This window comes from Lactuca saligna, chromosome 4, assembly GCF_052625555.1.
Source record: "Lactuca saligna cultivar CGN05327 chromosome 4, ASM5262555v1, whole genome shotgun sequence".
Taxonomy (NCBI): Eukaryota; Viridiplantae; Streptophyta; class Magnoliopsida; order Asterales; family Asteraceae; genus Lactuca; species Lactuca saligna.
Window position 1 is genome coordinate 268,068,573 of NC_136420.1, and position 8,547 is coordinate 268,077,119.

An 8,547-nucleotide genomic window follows, 5' to 3' on the forward strand; every position below is an offset into this window, starting at 1 on the left:
AAGCGTGATGTGACAACTGTGAAGTGTCAGATACGTGCATCACGAGGGGTAGTAATAGTTGTCCATTCATCTTTTCATGCGCCCGTTTGAATTCTTATCTTTTAAATTTTGTCGCGTCAGCTCATCTCCATTCGCAGTTAAGAAAGCGCTTTTGATTCATACAAACGTTCAAAGACACGAACGTGGGTACAACTGCAAACCTGAATAATTATTAGTAACCACGAACTAGACTTTTTGAAAGTCATTGGGATCTTCGTGCAAGAGTGTCAAAGAGAAAGAAATAAAACAAAGTATATCTATGGGAATTAGTGATGTCTAAATAAAGACATAAAACTGTTGATCCCAAGCTAAGATCTATTCCTTCATAGTCAAGAGAGACTAAGAAGTGTCTGTATGGTTTCCTATTGAACACGATCAAATGTTTGATAAGAAACATTGAAATGAATTTTTTCATGAGGCGTATAAAGGGTGGTTCATCCTTCAACCAAATCCCGAACTTGACATAAGTGCGAAAGTTGGTAAAAGTACTCGTGTGACCAGTGTAGTCAGTTGAACGAGTAGGTTTGGAATTTATGTTAGTGACTTGGATAAGTATTAAATCTCAAAAATAAAGTAAAAACTAGATCCATTGGGAAGTAATGTCTTGGGACGAGAGCATTTCATTAGGATCTCACAAAAGAAAAGAGATTTCTTGGTACTGACCACAAACGTGGACTTTCGTTAATTCCCATGTGAAAATACTAGAACATTTAATTGTTCACCGTCAATTCATATAATGTATTGAATTTTGGGTTTCACTCAGTTCGTGGTAGAATGAAACTAAGATCATTAACACAGATGTTGTGTAACTATAAACCTCAGTGGTAATTTCTGAAAGTCTCAAGGGTTACATGTATGGATGTGAAACTGATGGAGAAGAGAGTAGATGGTTACAAGAAAGCGAAAGTACCTCTACAAGGTGAAAGTGACCATGCAGATAACTCTTAGCTCAATGTAAGAAGAGTAAGGTAGCTCATGTCTAATTTGAATTCGTAGCCTGATTGGGAAGAATTGATTGGTAGTATCAACTCATTAAGGCTTCACAATCGAGGCGTTGAGGCTTAGGTTAACATGCGGCAACATGCTTCTAGGGACACTTTGCTAATACATAAGTAAAGATATTTATACCTACCCCATCACACGAATGGATAGATGTTGCGAACATCTGATGGTATGATTGTAGTGTGAACCTGTTGAATGTTTGTGAAAAGAAAAGAAATAAAAATAAACACAAATTAAAAGTCTTTTTGTGATTTTAATTTTCTGAAAAACAAAAAAAAAATAGAAATGAATAAACTTTGTTTGGTTTTTTAGATTTTCTGAAAAATGAAGAATAAAAACAAATAAACCAATTTTGGTTTTTGGAATTTTTCTGAAAAGAAATAAAAAGAGAAAATATACGAGCTGAAAATAAAGATAAGTAATAATACACAAATAGTACAAAAGGATATATAAAAACCAAACCACGAGTGAACAATGGACTGCGAACTACTGCGAATGTTCGCACCGATTCACATTTAGAAAGTAGACTGTGAATGAATAGTTGACTGCGAATTACAGTGAATGTTCGCACCGATTCGCAGTGTAACTTTATGAGTGCAAAACTGGGTTTGGTACAAATTCAGCTTCCATCATTCCCAGCCCTTGAAGTATTCTATTGCAGGTTGCTTCAGGTAGCGACTTGGTGAATATGTCGACTAATTGATCAGCGGATCTTACAAAATGAATTTCGACATTGCCACCTTCCACATAATCCTTGATAAAGTTATACCTCAGTGCTAAATGTTTCGTCTTTGAGTGCTGCACTGGGTTGTGACAAATGCGAATGACACTTTCGGATGCACAATAGAGAAAATCCTTTTCATACTTAAGCCATCATCGTGAAGCTGGCTTTGAATCCAAATGACATGAGTTGTGCACAAAGTTGTAGCTATGTATTCAGCCTCAGTTGTTGACAACGAAATGCATGTTTGTTTCTTCGATTGCCAACTCACCAGCTTGCCATCAAGAAATTGGCATCCACCAGTTGTGCTTTTTCTATTTAAACCGCAACCCCTAGGTCAGCATCTAAGAATTCTTGCATGAAAAATCCTGAGTTCGCAGGATACCATATTCCAAGAGATGACGTTCGTTTCAGATACCTAAAGATGTTCTTGATAGCCACCATATGAGGTTCACATGGGTTAGCTTGGAATCTAGCACAATAACAAACTAAAAACATAATATCCAGTCTACTAGCTGTTAGATACATGAGTGATCCTATCATTTGACGATAAAGGGTCATATCAGCAGCCGGTTTATCCAGTGAAGGAGTCAGTTTTGTTTCGAATTCCATTGGTACCTTCGTCTTCGAGTCTCCCACCATTCCAAACTTAGCAATTAGGTTATTTGTGTAAGCTTCATGATTAATGAAAATTCCTTCCTGTCCCTGTCTAATATTTAATCCAATAAAAAAGTTAAATGGAACCATTGAGCTCATCTCAAATTTAGTTTCCATTAGCTTTCGGAACTGAGCTGTAAGCCTGGGATTAGTAGATCCGAAGACGATATCATCAACGTAAATTTGTATGATCATCAAGTGGTCACCCTCTTTCTTCCAAAAGAAGGTTGGGTCAACGGAACCTTTATTGAATTTGGACATTTTAAGATAACGATTTAGTGTTTCATACCAGGATTTTGGAGCTTGTTTTAGACCGTAAACTGCTTTGTTAAGAATATGATAGTCGTTGGGACATTTTTCGTTTATAAATGCAGGTTGTTGCTCCACATAAACAGTCTCTTCCAGTTCACCATTTAGGAATGCACACTTCACATCCATTTGAAAAAGTTCAAATTTTTTGTGCGCTGCATATGCCAAGAAGATGCGAACAGATTCCAACCTTGCAACGGGTGCGAAGGTCTCTTCGTAGTCAATCTCCACTTCCTGACAGTAACCTTTGACCACGAGTCTAGCTTTTTTTCTGATCACATTCCCTTCTTTATCCATTTTATTCCGAAACACCCATGTTAAAGCAACAACTGATGCATCTGGGGGAGTTGGAATCAGTCTCCAGACTTTGTTTCATTCGAACTCATTAAGTTCATCTTGCATCGCTTGTACCCAATCAGAATGATCGAGAGCAATGTTGGCAGTTTTGGGTTAAATCTTGGATACAAACAAATTAAACATACAAAATTCTAATTTGGAGAATAATTCAGTTTGCTTCGCTTTCAGTTGAGAACGGGCAAGGACACCTGCTGAGGATTCACCAATAACTTGAACTTTTGGGTGATCTCTTGTCCATTTGGTCATAGGAGGATAATTGGGATCTAAGGATGGATTTAATTCAATATTTACTTCCTTGAATTCAGATTGAACAGATTGAGGGTCCGAATCATCATTCGCTTCCTTATTCTCCCCCTCGAATGATGCGAACTCATTGTCTTCAGGAATTGAATCATCTGTGGATGGAGGTTCGTGGGTCATATTTGGTGGGGAATTATCTCCATCAGAAGGAAGCTCAGTAGAAATGGGTGAAGCAAAATCCTCCCCTTGCAGAGAAGCATTCGTGCTTTGAGTTGTAGCATTCTCCCCCTAGAATTGTGTGTTAGACCTAGAATACCCCCCTTGGAAAGTTGTGCTCATGTTTTGAGTTTTAGAGTTCCCCCTGGAATTGTGTGTTAGACCCAGAATACTCCCCTTGGAAAGTTCGCTCGTGTTTTGAGGGACATTCACAGTGGATGGTTGATTAGCATATCTTTCGCAGCATCGTCGATAATCTTTTTAAGTTCTTCGACTTTATTATCTACTGCCTTGGCTTTAAACGTGATGACCCTCTCAGGTTCATCAGAGAGTAACATGAACTCTTCATAAAGACTGGAAACATGAATAACAGCTGGACTAGGTTTAGGAAAGATTTCCTTGATTTGGCTTTCGTTTGACTGAATTCGCTTCAGATAATTTTCGTCAAACGTGAGATAGTAGGTTTCTTCTATCTTCTTTGAGAGTTTTTTGAGAACACTATATACCTTAGATGTCAATGAATATGAAATTATATACATTTGTCAGCTTTCGCATCGAACTTGTTTCGTTGTTCCTTGGAGTTGAAGATGAAACACTTGGAACCAAAAAGGTGGAAAAATTTAACGTTAGGTTTGCGATTATTTATTATTTCATAAATAGTTATTGAGAATCGCTTATTCAAGATGGATCGATTTTGGGTAAAGCAAGCGGTAGCAATTGCATCTACCCGAAAGTAGAGTGGCAGACTTGCAAATGTTAGCATGGTCCGTGTAGCTTCACACAAGGAACAGTTTCGTCTTTCAACTATGCCATTCTGTTGTGGAGTGTAAGGAGTAGAGAAAATATGAGTGACTCCCTTTTCACCAAGAAATTCTTCAAACACTTTGTTTATGAATTGAAGCCCATTGTCGCTATGAATGTTGCGAACCAGCTTTCCCGGTTGAAGCTCAATTTGCTTGATAAAATCCTTGAGCTTTGGTGTTGCATCAGATTTCTATCTAAGAAAGAGTATCCATGTGAAACATGAGAAATCATCAACAATTACTAGTATATAATTACTACCACCAACACTTTCAATAGAAAAAGGTCCACAAAGGTCGATGTGTAGAAGCTCCAAAGGTTCGAGAACTTTTGTGTTTATAATAGTTGGATGACTCTTTGTACTTTGTTTTCCCATCTCACAGGTTGATCATAAATGATCCTTGTCGAATCTCAATAGAGGAAGTCCTCGCACATGATCACCAAGAATGAGTTTGTTGATGTATTTGAAGTTCAGGTGCGAAACACGTCTGTGTCATAACTAGCTTTCATCAGAATGAGCTTTTGTAAGTAGGCAAATGGCAGGCTTCTCTTTTATTGTGTTCAGATTCAATGGATACATTTCACCCTTTTGTTGTGATTTTAGAAGAACATTCTTGGATTTCTTTTCAATGATTTCTGATCCTTCGTCATCGAAAGACACCTTTAATTCGGTTCTTACAACCAGCTGCGCGACACTGATTAGGTTGAGAAGTCCCCATTCTTTATCATTCCATAACCTTTTATTCTTCCAAAAGAATTATTCCCGTATTTTACGTTGCCACCATCCTTGAGAGCCCTGTACTGTCGTAGTTCCTCCTTTCTTCCTGTCATGTGACGCGAACAGCCACTGTCGATATACCATTCAGTGTCGAACTGTTCGTCACGAATAACTTGCAAAATTTAAGCAGATTTAGGAACCCAAAGTTTCTTGGGTCCTAGTGAGCCTTTTGAAGATTGAGGAAAAGTGATACCTAGATTAACCATATATGATTGTTTTATGAGAGTGGTTTCATCTTTTTGTTTGATGGTGAAAACTTTTATTTTGTTATCTTTTGACTTAGTTTCTTTAGAATCAAAAGTTTTATTCTTTTTAGTATCTTGATTCTTAACGGGCTTCCTTTCAGCTTCCTTAGGGTTAGCATGAGTTTTCTTAATTAGAGCTTTCAGCTCTAAAACTAGCCTTCCCTTGCCTTTGATGTCTTTAGATGTAGACTTCGTGGATTGAGAGTGATAAGGCTTTGGTCTCTCTATTGGTTTCTTTGTAAAGAAGGGTTTTCGAGTCCCTTTTTGCTGAGAGTCCTTTGGACAATGAGAACAATGATTGGAATTCACTTGCAAAAGAAATTTGGCTTTGTGATTCATTCTTCTTTCGTTGCGAATATAATAAGAATTTTAGGATTGCCAAAATTTCTTCCTTTCATTGAGATTTCTTCTAAATCTCTCATTCCTTTGTCGTTTCTGATCAGCAAGTTGCTTTGACAACTTATCGATGTTCACCCTAGGATTCACTTTTCTCACTTCAAGGTCTTTCTTCACGGGATTAGGTTCACTGCGAACTTCCTTGGTACCACTAGGGCTACCTTTTGTAGACGCTGAGCGATTATTTATGTGTTCAGCTACGTATCTTCCTTTGACGTTCCAGGAAGTCCTTTCAGATAAGCCAATAGTTTCGTCAACATTATCTGTGGGAGCTGACCAGAAGAATTCATTGCAGCCGTCTTTGTTGTCTTCATCGACCATGGTCATTAGTTCGACAGTTTGATTTTCGGTTACTCCATGGACTTTAAAAAACTGATTGGGCATTGTTTGATCCTTTGGAAAGACAGTTGCTTTTTCTTTCAGAATTTCAAATTTGTTTTGGACAATACTTGTGAATTCAACAGAATTTTCAGAAACAAGAGCTTTCGCAGGTTGAGATTCATTTTTAACAAACTCTAAGCAGTCAATTTCATCCTCTATAGAAATCTCACTCATATCACTCTTCTCATCGAATTCAGAAGTGCTTCCAACATTTAATTTATTTTCTGAACTCAATTTGGCATTCAATGAATCAAATTTTTGCATAGTATCAGATTTGATCTGCTTTTTGTCATTCTCATCCAAAAAAAATTTCAGCATGTTCTTGTGGTCCTTGGACTCAATGTAATTTTCAATTCGTTCAAGTACAAATTTATATGTATTAGAAGTTTCTTCACACAAAACAATAGATTCGCATTTGTAGCAGCCTGCATCTATTTCGTCTTCCTTTAATTCGAGAAATGGAAAAATCAATTTATGGATTTTCTGACCAATTTCACAATCAAGGTGCAGTTAAGTGATATTAAAGTAAAGTCTTTTCGAAATCAAGCAAAAAATGTTTCGCTGTTTTAAAATCATTAAATTATCTCTTTGCAAATAAATAGATTCGTCCCTAGACTTAGATAAATCCGACTCAATCTTCTGGATCAAACGTCTCTCCTCACTCTTGGATGTTGCTCTGCTCAATTGATCGGTTAGGTTAGAGTTTGATAATCGGGTTCGTTTTAGACTATCGCTTATACTTGAAAAGGTGAATTTTAGATCGTTAAACTCTATTTCATATCTTGATACAGGAACATTAAGAGATTCAAGAATGGAATTTATCTTATTAATCAGCTGTTTGCATTCGTTGAACTGTTCTGGGACAGGCCTTGCTACGAAATAGCTATCGTCGCTCCTTCCACTCTATCTTGCATTCTCCTGCATCTGCGATCCACCATTAGTCACCATCAAGCATCTTCCATAATACTTCGAATTCTGCTATTTCGCAACGAACGCCCTTCCATGTGTAGGCTTGCGCACTTCTTCATCCTCTGAGTTTGTCGACCAGACTTCCACTCATTCGAACTCACCTTGAGCTAAGTTTTCCTGTACAACAAAATTATGCATAGAACTATCATTAGATTTATTCTTCTTAATCTCCTCCAGCTTTCATAGGTGATAAACCTCCTCATCTTCTCCTTCATTCTTCTCATTCATCCTTCGTAGCATACATTCCTTGGTAACATGATTTTTTCCGTGACAATAATTGCAATCGTATCCGGAGTCACCAGTCAATTTTTTTTCCTTCTTCTCTTCCTCTTTCTGCGAACCACTTTTGTTCTCCTCTTTCACCTTTTCTGAGCTATAGCTTCCCTGCCAATTTCTGTTTTTTGTTGAGGGAAACTAATTCTTATCAAAGCGCTTAGGGTTAGAAACCATCAAAGCAAATTCTTCACTTGAGAGTTCATAATCGGAGTGATCTGAATCAGACCTATCATCAGTAGTATTCTTAGCCTTCGCAACTAGGGCAAGATATCCCATTCCAGATATCACCTTCACTTCCTTCATCACTTCACTCTCCTGCGCCTTCAATATACCTACAAGTTTCGCAAGATTGTAGCTCTTGAACTATTCGTGAGCTTTGACAGTTGACACCACTACCTTCCATTCCGATCGTAGTCTGTTCATGAACGTAACTTTTTGCTTGATTAGTTCGTGTCCAATCCCATGCTTCATCATCTTGCTGAGAAGATGATTGTATCGATTGAACGTGGCACTTAGAGATTCTTCATGCTTCTGAACAAACTCGCCAAACTCAGATAGCAAAAGTGTTTGAGTCGAGTGATCCAGATCTGCATCGATAGAGTAGAGCTCTTTTAGCCTATCCCATATATCCTTTGCCGTGTCACAAGAACTAACAAGACGGAAAGTATCTGCTTGCAAAGCAAATCTGATGATCCTCATTCCTTTAATATTGCTCATAAGTTTGTCTCTTTCATCTTGAGGCACGTCCTTCACATCAAGAAGCAGGTGGTTGTATTCTTTCTGGGTTTTGATTTTTCTTTTGGTCTCTGTGTGAACAAACACACCTAGAATGATTGCCTCCCAAATCAGATAACCATTCTCTTATGAGCCTAGAACATAATCTTCAAAGTGCAACACCCAAACTTCATATTCTTGAGGAAAAAGAATTGGGATCCTAGTTGTGGATCCGATGTTGCTTGAGATATTCATGGAGTTGATGTTTGAATCATCGTTCTGCATGGTTAATAATCTTTGTAATACCTATAATTAAATAGACTGCAAACATTTATTAGGATAATATTAAGATCACAGAGTAACGTCAATAAATCAGTGACGGCTCTAACAGACCCAATATTTGCGGAAACCCTAATAATTTCTTCAAACATAAGAGTTGCATAATG